Source organism: Aquarana catesbeiana, linkage group LG11 (genome assembly GCF_042186555.1).
Source record: "Aquarana catesbeiana isolate 2022-GZ linkage group LG11, ASM4218655v1, whole genome shotgun sequence".
Lineage (NCBI taxonomy): Eukaryota > Metazoa > Chordata > Amphibia > Anura > Ranidae > Aquarana > Aquarana catesbeiana.
Genome location: NC_133334.1, coordinates 119,427,331 through 119,446,619, shown reverse-complemented (window position 1 = coordinate 119,446,619; position 19,289 = coordinate 119,427,331).

Here is a 19,289-nt window from a genome sequence, read left to right as displayed (position 1 = left end):
TATGGCTTTCCTTTAAACTATCAAAATACTTTTTAAACCCAAATGGTTCTAGAGCTTGTCTCATTCCTTGAAGGTCATCAAATGACCTTAGGCATATAAGAACACACATCACAGTCATACCCAAGGATGGAAAAGATCCTTACTCTTAGGACAACTATCATCCCATCTCTCTCCTTAACATGGACATTAAAATCCTCACGAAAACCCTTTATTACCATCTAATTCACCGCATGTCCACAAATATACACCCTGACCAGGTTGGCTTTATGCCTAATAGAGATGCTAAAGATTATACCAATAAAGTACTAAATATCACTTTCTTCTCTTGCAGCAAACAAATCCATCTATGTCTGTAAAACGTAAGCTTAAAAGCTATTTACCTATGTAAGCTGGTATTTCATCTTAGCACTTCAAAAAATTAGAATGGGAACACACAATAGATGGTTTACTCTTAACCAGTCACTGCAGTCAAGGTCAATGAGACAATATAAGATTTTCCTCCTGTCCATTGGCACTGGTCAGGGGTGTCCCTTGTCCCTCTAATCTTTATTCTACTGGTTGAACCCCTTTTATGATACATCAAAGCTAATGTGGATATCTCAGAAGTCCCCTCTCAGCACCCTCAAAAAATAGCAGCCAACTTTGGTTTCTTTATCACAAAACCTGAGAATACCTTTCCTAACTTGCTGCCAGCATTCGAAGAGAACAGCTCGCTGTCACACTTCAAGGTAAACCTACATAAGTCACATGCCCTAAATATCTCCACCCCCCCCCACCCCCCAGCTGCACTGAAAGGTATACCTCTGGAAGCTAACATACTCATAAGGTCCTCTCTAAGTAGAATCCAAAAGAACATCAATATAGGATTATAATATAGCAAAATAATAATAAAAAAGCATAATAATATAATCTATAATAATATAACATTTATTGATCCTGCTGAAATATTAGTCTGAGGACAATCTTAAAGAGACCAATGGCCTAGTGAATGCTGGACAACCAGCAGAATGAAATATTGCATGTAATGGGTGGAAATAAGCTAGATATCAGCAATAAACCGGCATTCATTCAAATTGGTTCCTACAACTTGCACACTTGATTTTTGGATTTTGGGACATACCCAGAAGGGATAAACCACCTTCTCAAACTTATACAGACCAACTTTCCTTTCAAGTGGAACACCCCCTTCTTTACAACACTTGTGAATGCATATTACCTCAAACCCTTAAAGACACCTTTTTGTGTTAAGCCACCCCTCCTCAAAATCACTCATAAAGATCCCCAAAAAATTGTTAATCTTTGATTTTCCTGGAGTGGCTGTAATCCGGGCTGTATGGTACGTGGAGCGGAGACTGCCGGTCATCCTAGCCTCCGTTTGATTGGCAGGCTTCTCTGTGCAGTGCGGTAGGAAAGGAGTGGAGCTGGTGAATACCTCCGAAGGGCTTTGTGAAACTGGAACCGAAACAGAGGAGCAACACATGCGCTGGTGCTGATAAAGGCAGATTGTGAGTGTACGCTTGGAGGACACCAGTGATGAGATGCTTGGGAGGCAGGTGACATGCAAGTGTGAGTAACCAGGGCTCAAACTAGCCGGTGAGTGACATTATCATAATTAAAAGCAAGCATCTGCAACCTGTTCCAGGAGAAAAGGTCAATAGCCTGTATTGCAGGGAAGCTTTATATCTTTGATGTCTGGCTAAATATTCAATAGCCTTGATTGCTGATGCTCTGCTGGAAGTATTTGTTTTGTTCTTTTTTTCTCTCCCTGGTGCTCAGACTGTTTCGCTGTGAGAAATTTTTTTTTTTTTTTCAATGTGGAATACTCATCAAAGTTTGTACAATGTTTACACTTAGGACAGTATATAACCACTTTACAGCGCTACAGCATTTATTGTAACATCAGAGGATATTTCTGTGCTACTTCTGCTTTTGGAAGCCGTTAAAGCCGCTAATGTTGCAAACTACAGTACATTTTTCACCTGTTCCAGCAAACACTGGGATAAGTAGTTATAGTGTTTAGAGCTTTGGTGATTTATCCAAAATAGGAGAGGTTGCCCACTAGAACCCTTGCCTTACTACTTTAACGCTTTGACACACTTGCTGGACAGTATTTAGTATTTTTTTCCCCTTTAATTACTTTTTTCTGCCAGGGGTATCTAGTAGCTTTGTATAGTGTTGGTGCTTGGGACAGCACATAAGTATCTGGAATTGTAATGGTATTGATGCATAAACATCAGAGGACATTGCTTGTGCTATTTGGTCTTTCAAGAGCTGCCAAACAGTTAAAACAGCTAAAACAGCTAATCTAGTAGATTGTAGTTTACTCCTACCCAGGATGACTAGAAAAAAGGGAGAGGAGCAGTTACACCAGGAGAACACTGGCTCTCAGGCAACACGATCTGCAAAAGAAAAGGAAAAGGGGAGCCAGGCCGCAGTAGCATCTAAACTGGAGAGGTTTGCGCACGCCCCTGAAAAATCGCCCAATAAAGGGCCTTAGCAGTTGGCTGCAAAAGCCCAACCTGGACCTACTCAGGATAGAGTCAAGGTAAAGGTCAAGCTCAAAAAGCTACTGTATTGACGGGCACAAAGATGGCAGGTAATAGGGGGACAGAAAGCGACACCCTGTTGCCTCTAGCTGAATCGGTCCCTCACACTTCTGTAGCAGCACAGGAAGAACCAACACTGAAGGACATACTCATTGCTGTGAATGCATGTAAATGCTCATTGAATAGCCTTTTGAACAAGTTGGGAGAATTAAGGAGGAACTACTTTTGATGGGTCAGGAGCTGCAGAAAACCGCGGAAAGGACTACGGCCCTAGAGGAGAGATTGAGTTTAATTGAAGGTGACTTTTTCCTCTTAAAACAGGAAATCAAAGTAATGAGAGAACAAATGGGCTTCCAGGCCTTAAAGCTTTATGAAATGGAAAATAGGGCAGGCAGGAGTAATGTGGGAGTGGTGGGACTCCCAGAACTGTGTGAAGGTTCCCACCCCATTGCGTTCTTAGAGAAGTGGTTCAAAGAAACATTGGGGACAATGCTTTTTCGCCCCTATTTGCCATAGAGAGAGCCCATAGAGTTCCCACTAGAGCCCCACCACCGGGTGGGCACCCCCGGTCAATGCTTCTAAAATTTTTAAATTATAAAGATAAAGAGACCCTCCTAAGAAGAGCTAGGGAGATGGGGAGTATTTTTTTCAAAGGCGGCAGGATATCATTTTACCCAGACTATTCTCCAACGCTACAAAAGCAAAGGGCAGAGTTTATAGGGATTAAACGCTCTTTGCAGAAGTATAAAATTATGCATGATTTACTATATCCAGCACGTTTGCGAATAACGGCACCTGGGGGAACTAAATTTTTTGATACAATGACTGATGCAGCAAGATGGCTTGATGAGAATAAAAAGAACTTACAGACTGCAGAGCCATAAGTGTAATATGGTCAGATTGTAGGATTAATAGTGGGGAGAGGAGGGAGGCACACCTATGGTAGCATTATAATGTATGTGGCAGGTTGTGTACCTGTTAGGATGTTTTTGATTGCTTTGATGTGGGTGGGAGGGGGGGGTGGAGGGGGGATGTATAAAAATAAAACAACAACACAGCACACAATATTGGGGTGGTATGAAGGGGTGTAATGGAGGGTAGGTAGGGGAAAGGTCACGCATAAAACCCCTGGGGTTAGCCTAGGTAGGCAAGGGTATGGGGGGGGATTGCGAGTAGGGGGGCGAGTTGGGGAAGTGCAGAGGGGGGGTTGGGGGTGGGAGGTGGGAGGAGTGCGGGGGAACATTATTTACATTAATATTTATATACAGGATTGGGATAAAGACTTAAAAAAAATATGCTGTGTACCACTACAAAATGGGATATGCACAATAACACATGTTATTATTGATCAATTGTTGGTAAATAATATTCACATATGTATAGCTAATGGTGAAATGTTTATAATTTGGTGTGTTTTTTTATTGAGGGATGTGTATAGTTCTGTCCTCGTCTTTTATCATCTCAGGAATACTACCTAGTATTTTTAATATCGCCTCCTGGAATGTCAGGGGGCTTGGCAACCCGGTTAAAAAAAGGGCGGTTCTTTCCACACTTGAGAAAAGTCTGTTGGATTTGGTTTGCTTACAGGAGACACATTTAGCAAAAGACACTATGGCATGTTTTTATGGTAAGAAATTTTGGTCCCAATACCATTCGGTCTACTCCTCTTACTCCAGGGGGGTGGTATACCAGTTGTAGTGGTGGGGGACTTTAATGAAGTTCTCGATAGGAGAAAAGATAGGTTTCCGCCCGGGATACAAACGGATAGGGTCCCTGAGGGCCGTTTAGCCTAATTTATGGAAGAGGTGGGAATGTGCGATATCTGGAGAACTCGGAACCCAATGAGTCAGCAGTACTCATGTTTTTCCAGTACACATGCAACACTATCTAGAATTGATATGGCCTTTGGAAATGGGGAGATGTTACAGCTGGTGAAAAATATTGCTTACGCCCCAAGGGGAGTGTTGGACCATTCACCATTAATATTGACGATTCAAGTTGAGGGCCAAGACCCCCCGAGAGAGTGGAAAATAAGCCCATCTGGTTGGAGTTAATGGGGGACCCATCTGAGGTAACATTAAAATTAAAAGAATTTGTAACATTGAACGAGGGGTCTGCATCAGCTGGGATAGCGTGGGACACTCTTAAGAAGTTCCTCAGAGGGCTAATAATACAGCAGGTTGCCAGGATTAAGATGAGGTCCAGGGAATGGGAGGAGAGTATTGAGAGTGAAGTTGTGGGGAAAGAAAAACAATAAAAATAAAATAAGGGAAGTGGCTTAAAAGTCAACAGAAATATAAAAATGCTGTTATTAGAAAGGCCAAGAATAAGCACCTTTTTCAGGGTCAGTGTGCTTTTGTTGAGGTCACATGCTTGCCCGGTTGGTGAAAACCAACAATTCCCCATCAGTAATTAGGATGCCAGGGGGAGAAATCCCCTCTCGGACCCCTGAAATTATAGACTCATTCAGACAGTATTACACAAGTTTGTAGAAATCTAGGGTGGGAGAAGAGGTTGGAGAAATGGACCACTTTTTTGGGGGGATTGAGGTACCAGTCCTCTCAGAGCAGGAAAAAGAGGAACTAGAGGCCCCCATAACTTTAGAGGAATTGCAATGCGCAGTGGTTGGGATGGCCAATCAGAAATCTACTGGACCAGATGGTCTTTCTACAGAGATTTATAGGAGGTATGGGGAGGTGTTGCTCCCAGAACTAATGAGGATGTTGGGGGAGGTGACAGCAGGGGGGAGGATGCCCTCCTCAATGATAGAGGCTACAATAGTAGTCCTGCCAAAGGAGGGGAAAGATCAAATGGACACCTCATCCTACGGACCAATATCACTGCTATGTTCAGATGCCAAGATACTGGCAAAGGTATTGGCTGCTAGGGTAGTTAAATATATACAAAAACTTATACACCCACATCTGGGTTTATCCCCAATAGATCTACCAGTATCAATATCAGGAGGATGTATTTGAACTTGCAGATACCAACGGTAAATATGGGTTCCCGAGCCATTGTTTCCTTGGATGCCGCTAAGGCTTTGGACAGCTTGGAGTGGGACTATCTATGGCGGGTTCTGGAGACATTTGGGCTCAGACTTATCTTTGAAGGTTAGGTAAAAGCACTTTATAAGTCCCCAAGTGCCAGGATAAGGATTAACAATGCACATTCCGAGCCGATCCGGCTGGTGAGGGAACACGACAGGGATGTCCCCTGTCACTCCTGTTATTCGCCTTGGCAATAGAGCCTTTAGGAATTGCGATTAGATCAGCAAGGGGGATACAGGGATTTAAAAGAGATACAGGGGAAGACAGGATTGCATTATATGCAGATGATATCCTGTTTTTCCTCGGTGATATAGACACATCCTTAGTGGCAGCTATGAGTATTGTGGAGGACTTTGGGCGGTTTTCGGGCCTGGCAATAAACTGGGAGAAATCCGCCCTGATGCCTGTAGACCCAGTAAACTCTCTGCCACCTTTGATTGTGCAGTTAAGGGTGGTGGATAGGTTGAAGTATCTAGGAATATGGCTAACAAGGGACCCAAACCAGTATATTGATTAATAATCTTGTTCCTCTCCTGCTTGGATTTAGACGTAAGTGCGATATCTGGAGCTGCCTCCCCGTCTGTGGCTGGACGAATCAATTTGATAAAAATGATTTGGATGCCACAATTACTTTACCAGCTACATAATTCTCCAGTTTGGATCAGAATGGAATGGTTCAAGAAAATTGAAACATTATTTAGGGAACTAATTTGGAAGAAAGGTCAGCCTCGTATAGGCCTACAGATATTGCAGTTACCAATAAAAGAGGGAGGAGCGGCAGTCCCACAACCCTGTAGTTACTTTTTAGCCACTCAGCTGCAGCATCTGAGGGGATATGGTATAGGCCAACAGAATATAGATATATATGGCCAACAGAATACACCACGATCTGGGACAACAAATACCTCCCAGACCTGATCCCTATGGGTAAAATAAATGAATGGGAAGTGTGCAGCATTGGAAGACTTGTTCAATTATATGGGGGGAGTACGTTGAAGTCATTTGCGGAGTTGAGGAGCGAGTATGGTATCCCAAACCATTCATTCTATCGATACCTTCAAATCAGACATGCTTTGAATGCTTATTTTAAAACTCAAACAGTGGAATGGTGTAAAGCCCCTCTTATCCAAAAAATAGTTAAAACATGATCTTCTAAGAGTTTGATATCTGAGATACAGTCAGGTCCATAAATACTGGGACATCAACACAATTCTAATCTTTTTGGCTCTATACACCACCACAATGGATTTGAAATGAAACAAACAAGATGTGCTTTAACTGCAGACTTTCAGCTTTAATTTGAGGGTATTTACATCCAAATCAGGTGAACGGTGTAGGAATTACAACAGTTTGTATATGTGCCTCCCACTTTTTAAGGGACCAAAAGTAATGGACAGATTATCAATCATTTATCAAACTTTCACTTTTTAATACTTGGTTGCAAATCCTTTGCAGTCAATTACAGCCTGAAGTCTGGAACGCATAGACATCACCAGACACTGGGTTTCAACCCTGGTGATGCTCTGCCAGGCCTCTACTGCAACTGTCTTCAGTTCCTGCTCGTTCCTGGGGCATTTCCCCTTCAGTTTTGTCTTCAGCAAGTGAAATGCATGCTCAATCGGATTCAGGTCAGGTGATTGACTTGGCCATTGCAGAACATTCCACTTCTTTCCCTTAATAAACTCTTTGGTTGCTTTTGCAGTATGCTTCGGGTCATTGTCCATCTGCACTGTGAAGAGCCGTCCAATGAGTTCTGAAGCATTTTGCTGAATATGAGCAGATAATATTGCCCGAAACACTTCAGAATTCATCCTGCTGCTTTTGTCAGCAGTCACATCATCAATATATACAAGAGAACCAGTTCCATTGGCAGCCATACATGCCCACGTCATGACACTACCACCACCATGCTTCACTGATGAGGTGGTATGCTTTGGATCATGAGCAGTTCCTTTCCTTCTCCATACTCTTCTCTTCCCATCACTCTGGTACAAGTTGATCTTGATCTCATCTGTCCATAGGGTGTTGTTCCAGAACTGTGAAGGCTTTTTTAGATTTTGTTTGGCAAACTCTAATCTGGCCTTCCTGTTTTTGAGGCTCACCAAGGGTTTACATCTTAACCCTCTGTTTTCAATCTAGTGAAGTCTTCTCTTGATTGTTGACTTTGACACACATACACCTACCTCCTGGAGAGTGTTCTTGATCTGGCCAACTGTTGTGAAAGGTGTTTTCTTCACCAGGGAAAGAATTCTTCGGTCATCCACCACAGTTGTTTTCCATGGTCTTCTGGGTCTTTTGGTGTTGCTGAGCTCACCGGTGCGTTCTTTCTTTTTAAGGATGTTCCAAACAGTTGATTTGGCCATACCTAATGTTTTTGCTATCTCTCTGATGGGTTTGTTTTGTTTTTTCAGCCTAATGATGGCTTGCTTCACTGATAGTGACAGCTCTTTGGATCTTATATTGAGAGTTGACAGCAACAGATTCCAAATGCAAATAGCACACTTGAAATGAACTCTGGACCTTTTATCTGCTCCTTCTAAATGGGATAATGAGGAAATAACACACACCTGGCCATGGAACAGCTGAGCAGCCAATTGTCCCATTACTTTTGGTCCCTTAAAAAGTGGGAGGCACATATACAAACTGTTGTAATTCCTACACCGTTCACTGGATTTGGATGCAAATACCCTCAAATTAAAGCTAAAAGTATCACTGGGAAAGACTGGCCAAAAATAAAAACAGATGGAAAGAGGATTTGGGGGAAAGAATAACAGAAGAGCAGTGGAGGAGGATATTGAAATGGAGTGCCCAAGTGTCAGTCTCCCCCTCACAGAAAATGTTGCAGTTATTTTTGCTACAGAGAATTTATTACACCCCAAGGAAGCTTTTTCGGTTCGGCTACAGGGCTGACGCTAAATGCCCAAGGTGTCAAGAAACAGGTGATCTGTTCCATATGATGTGGAGGTGTCCAAAGCTATTTAGGTACTTGACAGGGATACCGGAAGACATTAATAATACTTTTGGGATTAAGCTGGAGTTAGATGGCACGGTATGTCTGTTGGGAAAAATAGAGGAAATCACTGCGACTGTAAATATTAAAATGGCAGTAATAAGGTGCTTTTTCCAAGCACGAAAGATAAGAGCCCAGAATTGGCAATCATTGAGACCCCCGACACTTGAAGAATGGGTCAAGGTGATGGATGCCACTGTATGGAGGGAAAAAGTGGTATTTACTAGATGGAGGAACTTTGACAGATTTTTAAAGTTGTGGAAGCCATGGTTAGATAAAATGGGATGCCTACCATAGAGGCGGTTAATAGGTTGGTAGAGATGGTAGATCATAGAGAGGACGGGGAGGGGGGAGTGCAGAGAGAAAAAGGAGAGTAAAATAAAATATACACAGTAGATTTATTTATAACACAAATAGACACGGTGCATGGATTTGATTGCTTACACTGTAACACATAGAGGATTGAGGGGGGGGGGGGCGGGAAGGGTTGAAGGGTGGGAGGTGGGGTATATATGTTTATAGAATTAACAAGAGGTTGTTTTTTTTAAGGGGATTAAATATGAAGAGTGCTTAATAATGTCCACATAAAGTTATTTTTGTTTTGATAATATGCCTGACTTAGTTACATTTATGATGCTACTGTAATATGCCCCTGGACCTCGATGTTTTTTGTATATGGTGTATATTTATTTTAAAATGATAATAAAAGGAAGGAAATTAAAAAACAAATGGAATTTCTCAACTTCCTCTGGGTTGAAACATTGCTGGGGCAAGAAACATTATAGACTGAATAGATTCCAACTTATTCTATCAAAATACAAGGAGAAATGAGCTTTACAGACAACTTTGTACTAAAGAGACGCATATAACACGAGAATACTAGACTAGTGCTGAAATCTTCCTTACAAAAGTTGAATTTCCCTTGAACAGGAGACAACTGTGATACCTCTTGTTGCCCTCCTGTTTTATCCCATATTCATGGGCAATTCGCAATCACCCATTGGTATGAGACATACTACGGGTATTAGAAATTTCTTGCTCCAAACTCCTTTCTGACTCCATGAGGTCAGGAATGCTCAAGGTTGTGGAAAATCTAGGCTTCCTTCCTGTACTGTCTACCTCTTCCACCCTTAGGTAAGAATATTAAATCCAGATCGAAACATTTATCCTCACAGGATGAAACAAATCTTTACAACTACCCCAGTTTTTAGTCTCACTGAAACTGTCAATCAACCCTAACAATGCTCTTTAAAACTCTTTTTTGGGATCTAGACCCTCCTACGTCATATTCTCTTCCTATCCTAATCATTGTTAGCCTTGGAACACCAGATTTTTCTCTCCCATTTATCGAGAATTGGAGTCAGAATTGGGCCAACCTTCTCTCAAGCCCAAAGATCTTCTTTGCTCATAAAGCCTCCAATAGCCTGTAAAACCCAGGAATCAAGCTTTAAACTCCTTACTAGATGAAAGAGAGTACCCGTTCACCTCCACAAAGAACGAAGATCTAAAGCCATTTTTAACTTTCATTGACTACAGATGACAGAGCCATTTTTCCTCCCATTACCATTGGGGCATTTTTGTTGCCACTGACAAGTGATGCTAAACATTTTTCCTCCCACTAACCAATTAACACCAGACACTTTCCCCCCACAGCAGGCATTTCGGTTTTCTACTGCTGACCGATGACGCCGGGCATTTTTCTCCCACTGACAACCAACAGAATATTTTTTTTCTTTCTACTGACCACCGACTCCAGAGGTCACGTACCTAACGTCTGAGCCTGACGTGCAGAGGGAAGGCCTCTGGTATAACCCCAGCTCAGAGACCACCATTTTTGTACCAGTGGCCTGAAGAGCACGGTGGTGTAAGAGTGCTTGAACCATCTTCTGTGTAATGCGTGCGTCAGTGTGGACCAGAAAGCCAGACAGCAGGCATTGGTAAATCAGCAGACTCTGGGCTGGTGGCAGCAGGTAGCTGGAGACAGGCAGGTATATGCCGGGCAGAAGAGACACCGGATGTGTGGTCAGACAAGCCGGGTTGGTAACAGATGTTCAGATGTAGGCATAGACGGCAGGCAAAGAATGGTCAAGGTACAGGCAGAGATCGGCAACGGGAGTTCAGGCAGATAAGCAAGAGACAAGAGGCAAAGTCCAGATACAGGCCAAGGTCAGGATAGGAGAGGCCCAATGGAGTCAGAGGCAAGCTGGGTCAAATACAGAAATCATCAGGAATCAGGATCAGGTTTCAGGAACACAGGTACAGCTGCAGATCAGACAGCAAATTACTAGTGAACCTGCTGCACTCATATATGGCAGTTGGTGCCAACGTTATTGGTACGGGCTTGTGCGTGAATATTCGTGCACAAGCGCACATTCGTGTGCCTGGCACAATGGGCATTTGCGAGATCATGCATGCGCATTTGCGTCTGCCTTTGAGCATGGCCAGCATGTCCCTGACACCAGGGCACATTTTTCTCTTTCACTGACCAGCAATGTACGGGGCACATAATCTTATCTGCTGGAATCTTTATGCTGTGCTGTATGTTACATATTTCTGACTGAATTGTTTGTTGTTTTAGGGGGACCCCCACACATTTTTTTCTTTTTGCGTGGGGACCCCCCTTGAAATTTTTATGGATTTCCTGGGGGACCTCACACATTTTTTAAGAGGGTACAGTAACAGTTCTTTTTTGGAAAAATGGTAATACCTAGATGAATAAAAGCTGGAAGTTGTATAAAAGTGATTTTTGTTTTGATCCAGCTGTAATTGTCCCTTTTTCTGGATAGCTTGGCCAGCTACAGAAAGTGGAAAAATATTGAATATACTGGCAGGATTAACAGGTAACAGGGAGGACGTCTGTGTTAAAAGAGAAGTATGGGTTTGAGTTTTTTTCCCCAGTCATACTTACCTAGGTGGATGCTGCATCTGTCCACCGTCGCCTCTTCTCTGAGAACCGAGCCATCAAATACCTCCGATGGCTCGGTTCTTATAGATCCCAGAGTGGAGAGCTGCTGCCTGTCAGTCAACAGCTCCCCTGCTCTGCTCCTCCACGCTGAGAGGCTGAGACATGTATCTGTCCAGGCACCTGGCGGATCCAGACTTCTGAAGTCGGGATGATGCAGTGCCTGTACTTATTCCAGTGAGGTCAGCGGACTTCAGACCGATCTCTGCTGAAAACGGGTCACAGGAGCGCAAAATGAAGGAGAAGCCCAGCCGAATGGGCTGAGGCTGGACTTCTTCTTTATTGCTAGAGATGGATGCATTTTGTATTTTGTTCATTTTGCTCATAGTTACATTTTAAGCCCAACTCCAGGAAAACTCTTCTTTTAGTTCTTGATAGTGAGTGAAAAGATAATAACCTCAGTCAAATTCTTTGTTGCTGCCTATATCCCCTGTTGGGAAAATTTCTCAGGAAATAGCAAAAAGCAGGGCGTTGAGGTTAATACCAAGAAAAAAAACACCTTTATTGAAAGCAGCACACTTACATGTCGAAAATCACTAATCTGCCAGTGGATAGTAACACAGCAGGTTAAGTTTCCAGAGCAGATCAGCTGAAGGTACACAGAGGCAATAGATGGTCACCAAGCATGCAACAGCAGGGGCTCCAAATCACCAGCAGGTAGTATGGAGAGAAAAGGCTGGCAGCGTCTCCAACCACACTGTGAAGATGACAGCCGTCAGAATCCTATGGTGATGTTGGGAGGGGACAAGCATGACGTGTTTCAAGGCACTCTGCCCTCTTTTTCAAATGCATAGGAAAAGCCAAAAGCTAATGGATTAAATAGCCCGTGGGGTGGGCAAGGGGGAGGAGAAGGGAAGGGGAAGGCATAGAGACGGAGCTGCTGCATTCTCAGCAATGGCACAGTACTATACACAATACACAGGCACATTAGGATAGGAAATCTGTGTACACAGAGAAGTATGCATGAATATAGTAACATTTCTAAACTACTATACTAGAAAGTGTTACATCAGTATAAATATAAAAGAAAACACAGATAAAATAACATATTTTGTAAAAAATACAAAAATATTAAAACCGTGATATAGTGAGCAACTATATGTCAATAAATATGAACCAAAGAGTACAGGGGGACCTGGTAAGTTCAAAGACTATATATGATGCACAGAAATACTCATACTAAATGGTCTGAAGAGGGAAGGCGAAGGGAAAGAAAAAAAAAAGGATTCCTTTCTCCTAAAACGTAACATGGGTTAAGGACATGACACTTTAGTCAATGCTAGAGAACAGGATTCCATTATAAATGGGGTTTCACATGTGCCTGGTGCAGACCAAAGGTTTCTTTATTTTGCACTCAGGGTGGACTGTATTGAGTGGCTGAAATCCAGGGGGAGAATGTAGAGCATTTGCCTATTCCCCAGCCGTATAGGCAGATGGTCCTCGTCCTTGCCCACAATGACGCACTGGGAGGACACCAGGGGGCTGAAAAAAATGGGGGCCACAATAACCGATCGGTCTTACTGGCCAGGGGTGAAGGCCAAAGTTAAAAGGTACTGTGCATCCTGTCCCATTTGCCAGTTAACTGCCTCAGTGTCACACTACAAAAACCCCTTGGTACCCTTGCCAATAATTGCTATAGATCTAGTAGGACCCTTGGATTCACGAAGATGACCAGAGCTCTCATCACACTAAATTGCTAATCTCATACCTCTTATACTATGCAAAAAAGAAATCCTCCTTAAGTGGACCTCTTCAACTCCCCATGGTGTCCTCCTTGGAAGCAATGGTGATGCTGCTATATGAGGGCGCCTCCTCATATAGTTCCTCAACAGGTGTTGTATACTAGCACATTATGACATTACGTTTCAGGTCAGAAAAAAATAAATAAATAAATAACCCAGCGGTTTACAGCTGCTTTAAGATACTTCAGCATGTAGTTAAAAATGGGAGTCTGTTCACCTTTAACCACTTTCCGCGCAGCCCATAGCAGATGACGACCGGGCGGTGGTTCCGTTATCCTGACTGGGCGTCATATGACATCCAGCAGGATAACATGCCGCCGCGCGCCCACGGGGGCGCGCATCGCGGCTATCAGTGGAGCGGTGTGTCAGTCTGACACACCGCTCCACCGATCTTGGTAAAGAGCCTCCGGCGGAGGCTCTTTACCATATGATCAGCCGTGTCCAATCACGCTGATCACGATGTCAATAGGAAGAGCCATTAATTGGCTTTTCCTCACTCGCGTCTGACAGACGCGAGTAGAGGAGAGCCGATCGGCGGCTCTCCCAACAGGGGGGGTCTGCGCTGATTGTTTATCAGCGCAGCCCCCCTCAGATGACCACACTGGACCACCAGGGATCGCCACTAGGACCACCAGGGAAGGGGGCAACATGTGGATGGCCAGGTATGTACCCCATGGCCATCCATATATGCCCAATGTGCCCAGTCAGTGCCCAATCTGTGCCAATCAGTGCCCACAAATGGGCACTGATTGGCACCATTATATTGCAGTGATGCCCAGCAATGCCAACCTTAGGGGCATCAGTGCCACCAATCAGTGTTATCAGTGCCACCCATCAGTGTCCATCGGTGTCACCTGTCAGTACCCATCTGTGCCCATCAGTGCCCACCTATCAATGCCCATCAGTGCCCATCCATGCCACCTATCAGTGCCACCCATAAGTACCCATCAGTGCCACCCATGAGTAACCATCAATGCCACCTACGAGTGCCCATCAGTGCCGCCTATGAGTGCCCATCAGTGCCACCTATGAGTGACCATCAGTGCCGCATACCAGTGCCACCTATCAGTGCCCACCAGTGCCAGCTATCAGTGCCCATCAGTGCCGCCTATCAGTGCCCATCATCAGTGCCCGTCAGTGCCACCTCATCAGTGCCACCTCATTGGTGCCACCTCATTGGTGCCATCAGTGCCGCCGTATCAGTGCCCGTCAGTGCAGCCATAATAGTGCTTCATTGAAGAAGAAAACATACTTATTTACAAAAATTTTTAACAGAAACAAAGAAAAACTTTGTTGCGCAAAAAAATAAAAACCGCAGAGGTGATCAAATACCACCAAAACAAAGCTCTATTTGTGGGAACAAAATGATAAAAAAATTGTTTGAGTACAGTGTAACATGACCGCGTAATTGTCATTCAAAGTGCGACAGCTGAAAATTGGCCTGGGCGGGAAGGTGTCTAAGTGCCTGGTATTGAAGTGGTTAATGAGCTTAAATCCTTATATTACATGCAAGGAAAATTAAAAACAGCATTTTTGCTTGTACATGATTGGATGATAAAATCAGCAGAGCTTCCTCTCATTTCAGATCTACCCCTCAGATTTACAGCGACTGCACTTCCAAGTGCACTTGCAGTGCACTTGTAGTGTAAAGTGGATTTCCTTTTCGTAAATAACCCCCTCTGTGTGATTTCAATGGCTATCTTGGGTTAGGCAGAGTCTATTTAGGACTCTGGCTCCCAGGTTTGGTGCACATTTTGCGAGTGGCTAGTGTAGGGACTGGCCAGACTGCATTCTGCTCCTCGCTGCAGACACTGTCGGCATCTTTCATGTCTTCAGACCGTTGTTACAGTTCCTAAGTGGCTCTGCATGGTCATGCCTACTGTAGGGCCTAGCTGGAGGTTGGACTTTCCTACAATATATTGTTAATTAACTAACTTGGACTCTGTGTGTTTACTACCCACCACACATCGCTGCACCCTGCTCACACTTGGCAGTAGTCTGCAGGATATGCCCCTCTTTGCAGCTAGTGCGGAAGGAGGAGTGGAGATCACAATTGTGCCATTAGGAGTGGTCTTGGTCTTAGTATCTAAGTTTAATCAGTCAAACATCTCTTTATCAAAGTGAGAGCAGAGACTGGAGAGTGCCGCTTGCCTGTATCAGAAAATATATATATATAGTGCAGCGCTACTAATAAAGTGCAAATCTATCTATATCAATGATATAATACTATAAATATAAATATAAATTGAATATGCATGCAAATAAACAAACATCCAAAATCAGATTTGATAAACTGAAAAAAGCCTCCGTACAAAAAAGTTTTTTCCTTGTGCAAGGAAATTCCTCTGTGCGAAATATACTGTGCAAAGCTGAAAAATTGTGCCACAAAATTTAAACCCTTAATCAATGATCTTCATTTAATTCCACTGTGCATAATCCTTTTCTCCTAATAATGTGCCACCTCCACTGTTTAAGATGTACCATCACCTTACGGCCCCTTTCACACGAGTGGATAGAATTCAGCTTTTAGCTGCGGATAGATTAGATAGTTATCTACCCTACCGCACCTAAACTCAGACAATGCTTTCCTATAGCCCCATTCACACACTCCATTTAGCGACATGGGGTTTGGTGCAGTTAGAAAAAATAAATTTGACTGCGTCCGGGACCGATTTAGCGCAGCTATCTGCACATAACCGCAGGTAATCGCAGTGTATTATTTCTCCTACGGATAGCAGCGGCAACAAGGAAAGAAAAACAACAGGAAGCACATCAGAAATGGCAAGAATGTTCCACCACAGCTAAACGCAGCCTCATGTAAACGCACATAAATGCATGGAACAGCTGCTAATCGCAATGTACAAATGCAAGTGATCGCTATGCCTGGAGTCTTGGAATTTCAAAATAACAAAACATGCTTTTAACAGCGACAGAACAGCCACCTGTGTGAAGGAGGCCTAATACAGCAGATAATAAGCCATAAAGACTTTTCCTTAGTCTTATATATTGATCCCTGTTGGGTCACTTGTCAGCATGGCTCACACTCCTCAATCTGCATATAACGATCTCCAGCTTGATAGCTCAATATAATCATGCAAAATAACAAGGGTATGCAGTAGTGCTTTATCCTTTTAAAAAACCTTTAGGCCACTTTCACACTGAGGCGCTCTACAGGTGTTTTAGTGCTAAAAATAGCGCCTGTAAAGCACCTTTCCTGTCACTCCACTGTGGGACCCCGAGGGCTTTCACATTGGAGCGGTGCACTTACAGGACGGGAAAAAAAGTCCTGCAAGCAGCATCTTTGGGGCGGTTATGAAGTGGTGAATATATTGCTACCAAAACTCCCCTGCCTTTGAAATCAATGGCCAGTGCTGCCGAAGCGCCTGCAAAACGCTTCGGCAGCGGCGCTTTGTGGGGCAATTTTAACCCTTTTTCGGCCGCTAGCGGGGCACTTTTAAACCGAAAAGCGCCGCTAAAACAACGGTAAAGCGCTGCAAAAACTAGCGGCGCTTTACTGCCAATGCGGCTGTTGCTTCAGTGTGAAAGTGGCCTTAATTAATAAACATCTGCCAAAGAATACTCACATAAACATCATAAGTCATAAGCGTGTTATTACTATTGTTGTTACTTGCTGCCAGTCCTGCAGTACTGACACTAATGCCCCGTACACACGGTCGGATTTTCCGACGGAAAATGTGCGATCGGAGCGTGTTGTCGGAAATTCCGACCGTGTGTGGGCTCCATCGGACTTTTTCCATCAGATTTTCCGACACACAAAGTTTGAGAGCAGGCTATAAAATTTTCCAACAACAAAATCCGATTGCGTCAATTCCTACCGTGTGTGGACAAATCCGACGCACAAAGTGCCACGCATGCTCAGAAGAAATTCCGAGACGGAACAGCTCGGTCTGGTAAAATTAACGTTCGGAATGGATAGAGCACTTTCGTCACGCTGCAATGTTTAAAATTGTTTAATACAGCGCACTCTCTTCTTCTTTATAATGCTAGAAGAATGAAGTAGTTTTGCTGCTGAAATTCACACAGACTTCTCACAAACTTCTTGACTGCTGAGGTGCAATAAGCCCAGGTCCCATACCATAACTTACCATGACAACTTATAACGCCTTACCCCTTCTTCCCATCCAATAAAGACCACATACAACCATTAATGTTGGAAAGGGTAAGGCCACAGCTTTTATTAACTCAAACATAACATTAACAATTTAACCGTGCCAGTCACAGTTGCACTGTGAGCACACAATTCCAAATGTAAGAGGGAGATGAAGGAGGGGCCTGTCCTTACCATAAGTGCCGGACCGGCCGTTTATCTCCCAATTACCATCAAAGGCATAACTAATCATCCATGTTTGCTGGCAAGGTCAACAAAACCGCAGCACGCTGTGACATACCAACCAGAAAATAGGGTGGGAGGGTGGGCAGCTCTTTCATGCTTCCATCCGAAAAGGCCCAGAATCCCCTGGAGTGCCAAGTTCTTGAGCTCAGGCCCAACCCCTGTCCCGTCCTGCACCAATCCCAAGTGACCCCAATAGTCACCTTAACTCCTCCCTGGCCATGCCTCCATCAGTCAGGGCTCTTTTTCCTGAGGGGTTCAAGAGGCCTTCATTCTTTGTTATTTATCGTGATTCCCTCAATATATTATAATTTGTCACATCTGACCAAAAATCTATATCATTTTTTTTTTTGTTGTTATTTTTTTCAAGCCTGATGTGATTTTTTTTAGGTTTGTATTTTTTTCAAGGCTGATCTTGTTTTTTTTGTTTTTTTTAGTTATTTAACATCCAGAATATTTTTGTGTGTCAAGTTACCACAACACCATTATTATCTTGTATTATTTAATCTCAAGGAGATTGCTTGTTGTTGGTGTCTCTTGTTAATTTCACATTGTATTTTGAAATGTACCTGCCTATTTACAAACAAACTGTCATTTTTAAAGGAAAACACACATAGGTGAGTATAATTGAAACCAAAAAACCTCTATTAAGGGCTCATAACCAAACAAAGAGGGAGACAACGCTGGAGAAACAGCAGAGATTGGTGAAGCCTTTGACCCCCAGGGCACACATCAATTATTTTACTGCAAAATTGGTGGCCTGAGGAGTCCATATATAAGGGAGTGCAGTCTGGTCCAGAAGTCCCAGAGATCCTGAAATCAGCAGATGACATCTATGTCCCCAGGCTGCATCTTTTTCCAGACCAGACTGAACCCAGGGTCATCACTCTCTGGTCTTCCTTCCACGCTTCCTTCCAGGCTGTGGCAGTGGTGGTGGAGTTGTGGCAGGAGGAGGAGGAGGATGGTCCAACTCACTCACGTGGGTATTGGGTGTGATTTCGCCCCTCACCCCCTTAGTTAAGACTTTATAAAGAAGGTCCTCACACAGCTGGCTCTCCTGCATGCCCTGCAGTTTTGTGGCAGCCATGCAGGCAAAGGCCTCTTCAGGAGTGGGGGTGGCTCTGAGGGGACACAGAAGCCTCCTGAATGAGCCTGAGAGCTGAATCCTGCACGTGACTCCCCTTCCTGGGTCTTTTGGTTGGAAGGCGGAGGGGAGGGACCTGCGATTCGGTCAGGCTCCTACTGGTCCCAGGCTTCTCCTGGCTGCCACTTAGCCCCGCCTCCTCCTGGCTGCCACTAACCTCCGCCTCCTCCTGGCTGCCACATTCCACAGCCTCCTCCTGTGTGCCACATTCCAGAGCCTCGTCCTGGCTGAGGTCTTCCTGTGTATGAAAAAGGGACATAGTTTTAGTTTTTTCTTCAGCAATCACACACAATTTTCATCTCATGACTGTTGCAAATTGAATGTTAACAAATATAAAAGACTATCATTCTTTTTTTTTTTTTTTTAAATAGATTTTATTGAACGATGTATCGTACAAGGTATAACATCAAAGGTATCAGTGTATTTTGTAAAAAAACAAAACGTTAAGCTGAAATGTAGGAGAAATACAAAACAAAGACAAGGA